Here is a 5301-nt window from a genome sequence, read left to right on the forward strand (position 1 = left end):
ACAAAATGAAAGGTAGCCCAGGCTGGCATGGCTCATTTGGTTGGAGTGTTGTTCCATAATTGATTCCCAGCCAGGGAACATACCTAGGTTGTGGATTTGAGTCCCAGTCAGCCTGCATACATTCCCAAATCTAGGTGTATACAGGAAGCAACAAATCAATGCTTCTCTCTTGCATTGATATTTCTCTCTCTCCCTTTCTCTCTATCTAAAAGCAATGAAAAAAATGTCTTTAGGTGAGGAAAAAATAATTTAATAAAAAAGGAAAGATAAACATTCACATGATCATATCAATAGATGCAGAAAAGAAGCACTTGATATAATACAGCATGCATATATGATAAAAACTCTCTACAAAGTAAGAATAGAGGGGTTATGATATAATAAAGGGTATATATGAAAAGCCTGCAGCCAACATCCTATTCAATGGGCAAAAACTAAATGTATTTCTCTTAAGATCAGAAACAAGGCAGGGATATCCACTTTAACCACTCTTATTCAACACAGTACTGGAAGTCCTAGCCATAGGGAACCATCAAAAAGAAATAAAAGGCATCCAAATTGGAAAGAAGTAAAGCTGTCATTATGTACAGATAACATAATATTGTACATAGAATACCCTAAAGACTCCATGAAAAAACTATTAGGTCTAATAAATGAATTTGGCAATGTAACCAGACACAAAGTTAATATTCAGAAATTGTGGCATTTTTATACACCAGTAATGAACTATCAGAAAGAGAAATTAAGTCAACAATTCCTTTTACTATTGCAACCAAAAAAAATAAATATATAAGGCATCTAAGAATAAATTTAACCAATGAGGTGAAAGACCTACACTCAGAAAATTATAAGATATTGAGGAAAGAAATAAGATACAGATAAATGGAAGCATATATGATGTTCATGGATTAGAATAATTAATATCATTAAAATATCCATACTATGAAAAGCAATCTATAGATTTAATGTAATTCCTATTAAAATACCAGTGGCATATTTCACACATCTAGAACAAATAATCCAAAAATTTATATGGAACTAAAAAGGACTCCAAATGCCCTTAGCAATCTTGAGAAAGAAGAACAAACTTAGAGGTATCACACTACCTGATATCAAACTATACTATAAGGCCATTATAATTATGACAGCCTGATACTGGCATAACAACAGGCATATACATCAAATAGACAGAAAACCCAGAAATAAACTGATGCCTTTATGGTGTTAGGAAAATTGGACAAGTATTTACCAAAAAAAAAAATGAAATTAGACCACCAACATACATCATAGACAAGAATAAAGTCAAAAGGGATAGAAGACATAAATGTAAGTCATGAAACCATAAAAATACTAGAAGAAAACATAGGCAGTAAAATATCAGACATACTGCTTAGCAATATTTTTCCAATATATCTGCTAGATCAAGGGAAACAAAGGAAAAAAAACAAATGGAACTAAATCAAATTAAAAAGCTTCTGTACAGCTAAAGAAATCTTCAACAAAATGAGAAGATAACTCACTTATGGGAAAACATGTTTGCTAATGATGTATCTAATATGGGTTTAATTTGTAAGATATACAAAGAACTTATACAACTCAACATCAGAAGGACAAACGATACAATTAAAAAATGGTCACAGGCCCTGAGCAGTGCTACTCAGTTGGTTAGGTATCGCCCCACAAAGCAAAATGTCACTGATTTGATTCCTGGTCAGGGTACATGCCTGGGTTGCAGATTTGGTCCCCGGGTCAGGGCATGTATGAGAGGTAACTGATCAATGTTTCTCTCTCACATTGATGTTTCTCTCCCTCTTTCTCCCTCCTTTCCCCTCTGTCTAAAAATAAACAAATAAAATATTTTCTAAAAATGGGTAAAAACCTGAATAGATACTTTTCCAAAGAGGACATACAGATGGCCAATAGACATATGAAAAAATGCTCAACTTCACTAATCATGAGAGAAATGCAAATTAAAACCACAATGAGATATCACCTCACACCTGCTAGAATGGCTATCATCAATAAGTCAAGAAACAGCAAGTCTTGGCAAGGATGTGGAGAAAAGGGAACCCCTCATATACTGCTGCTGGGGATGCAGACTGGTGCAGCCACTATGGAAAACAGTATGGAGTTTCCTCAAAAAATTAAAAATTGAACTGCCTTTTGACTCAGCCATCCCACTTCTTGGAATACATCCTAAAAACCTGGAAACACTAATTTGAAAGAATATATGCACCCTACATTCATAAGAGCATTATTTACAATAGCCAAGATCTGGAAACAGTACAAGGGTCCATCAGTAGATAAGTGGGTAAAAAACTATGGTACATTTACACAATGGAATACTACCTAGCCATAAAAAAAGAAGAAAATCTTACCTTTGTGACAGCATGGATGGAGCTGGAGATTATTATATTAAGTGAAATAAACAAGTCAGAGAACGACAAATACCATATGATCTCACTTATATGTGAAATCAAATGAAAAAAACTAACAAACAAAATAAAAACAGGCATGGATACATGAGACAGATTGATGGATGTCAAAGGGGGGGAGGGGGGACTGGATGAAAGAAGGTGAAGAGATTAGCCAAAAAATGTGTATACATGACACATAGACACAGACAATAGTGCACCAGATTGAAAAGAGGGTGGGGGCTGGGTGGAGGTGGGCAAAAGCGGGAAACAGAGACAGAAAGAGACTTTGCTTGGGGTGAGGGGTGCACAGTGCAGATCATATATTGAGTTGCACACTTGAAACCTGTGTGGTTTTTATGAACCAATGTCACGCCAATAAATTCAATTAAAAAAAACCCCAGAGGGTGAAGCTGGAGCCATAGAAAATTATCCCAGGTTTTGAGTCCTAATGAAGTAACTGTCAATTGTGCCCAGCTGAATTTTAGAATTCCTATTGTGTTGAGTATCCCTTTTCCCCTCTTTTTGAACAGCAGTGTCTATTCTGGTTATCCTATGCCTGTCCCACCATGGTCTGTTGGTTGTATCTTTAATTTATTGATCTTCAAATTGAGAAAGCAGGTATTCAAGGACCTGTGTTAAGAAAGGCACCCAAGAAGCCCCATCCACACCTGGACCTATTTTAAATGACAACATCCTAGTCTTTGGGCTGATTATAAAGTATAAAGGACTAGGACTTTGAGAGGGAGAATCTTAGGACAGGTGAAGGGTATTTTGAATATGAGATGAATGTAAATAATTAAGCCCAGAGGGCAGACTGCGGTAGTTAAAATGTTCATAAATGCTTTTTTTGGGTCCTTCAAAAGGTTGAATCTCATTTCCCTTGCCTTGAATGTGGGTTGGACTTTGTGAATCATTTCAAAGAATAGAATAAGATAAAAATGACGGAATGAGTCAGAAACACTATAAAAGGTAGATACAATCATTCCAACAGTGGGACCATCTAGAGAAGGGGCAATGAGTCATCACAACTTAGGATTCTAAACCTATCAAAACTGTCAATTAAATGTGAGAATAGAAAAAATATATTTTTAGATATGAAAAGCCTCAGAACATTTGATTCTATTCACTCTTTATTAGGAAGTTATCTGAGGATGTACTTCAGCAAAATAAGAACAGAGGAAAATAAGAACTCTCCATACTTTCTGGTTAAGCCTTCTGTAAACCCTAAAACTGTTTAAAAGATAATAAACTCCATTAACAAAAGAAAGGAAGGGAAGGAAGGTAAAAGACATTGAGAAAACTTACATACATATTGCTGAGTAAAAAAGCCAGTCTGAAAAAGCTATATACTTTATGATTCCAACTATATGACATTCTGAAGAAAGCAGAACTATAGAGACAGTAAAAAAAAACACTGGTTGCCGGGTGTGCAGGGGAAGAGAGGAAATGATGAATAGGTGGATACAGGGCATTGTTAGGGTAGTGAAACTATTCTGTGTGATACTATAATAGTAGATACATGACATAATGCAATTGTCAAAACATAAAACTGTACAACATAAAGTGAACCCTAATAATGTGTCAATCATATCTCATCCATCAGTTATAACAAATGTATCCACATAATTCAAGATATTAATAACTGTAGAGAATGGGGTGTGAGGGGAGGCTCTATATTTTCTGTACCATTTGTTTCTAAACCTAAAACTGCCCTTAAAAAATAGCATGTTAAAAAAATAATCTGACTTTTTTAAAAAAGTGTTGCCTCTAGGAAAAGGATGGTTTGGGTGAGGTAGGGAATTATTATTGTTATTATTATTTATTTTTATAAGCCCTTATGTGCTATTTAAGGTGGGTTTTTAAAACCACACGTATACATTACCTGGCTTTAAATGTTTTTAATTTTTAAAAAGTCTGTGTACCTACCAGGACGGCTAAAATAAGAACGACCAAAGATACCAAGTGTTAGCAAGGATATGAAAATCCTGAACTCTCATACACTATTCTAAAACTTCCTGTAAATTGGTATAACCACTTGGGAAAAGTGAAAGTATTTACCAAATCTAATCATTTGAATAATATGTAATCAGGCAAATTTACTCCTATGTAAATACTACCCCCCCACCCCCCCAAAAAAAGTTTCCCAAAGGACATGTTCTCTAATGTTCACTGAAGCTTTGATTATAACTGCCCTAAACTGGAATCTATCTAAATGTTCATCAAGAATTGCAGAGACACTGTAGAATATTTGCACAATAGAATTCTATACACCAATGAAAAATAATGACTTACAACCAAATGTAATTATATGAATGAATCTCACAAACATAATTTTGAGTGAAATAAAGTAGGCATATGATACATAATTCTATATACAGGGGTTGACAAAAGTAGATTTACAGTTAGTTGTTCATATGGAAAATAATACAATAACTAATAAATAATACAAGAATAAATTGTTGCACCTACTTACAACTGTAAAGTTACTTTTGGCAACCCCTGTATAAAAAATCCAAAAACAGGCAAAAGTTATCTATGTTGCAAAATGTCAGTAATTGTCATCTGGAGGGGAGATGGATAATGACTAGAAGGGGCATTGGTGGTCCTCTAGGGTACTGGTAATGTTCTGTTTTTCTTTTTAAACTGTTTATTGCATGAGAATATTGATCTTACTAAATTTTATGAAGCTGTGCTTATAATACTTTTTTAAAAAGTTTTATTCACTGATTTGAGAGAAAGGGGGAAAAGGAAAGAGAAAGAGACATCCACCAGCTGCCCCACCCATCCATCCATTCACTGGTTGATTCTTGTTTGTACCCTGGCTGGGGAATGGAACCTGCAACCTTGGGGTGTGCGACTATGCTCTAACCAACTGAGCTAGCTG

This window comes from Phyllostomus hastatus, unplaced genomic scaffold (assembly GCF_019186645.2).
Source record: "Phyllostomus hastatus isolate PE091 unplaced genomic scaffold, TTU_PhHast_1.1 phas_scaffold_78, whole genome shotgun sequence".
NCBI classification, from domain to species: Eukaryota; Metazoa; Chordata; class Mammalia; order Chiroptera; family Phyllostomidae; genus Phyllostomus; species Phyllostomus hastatus.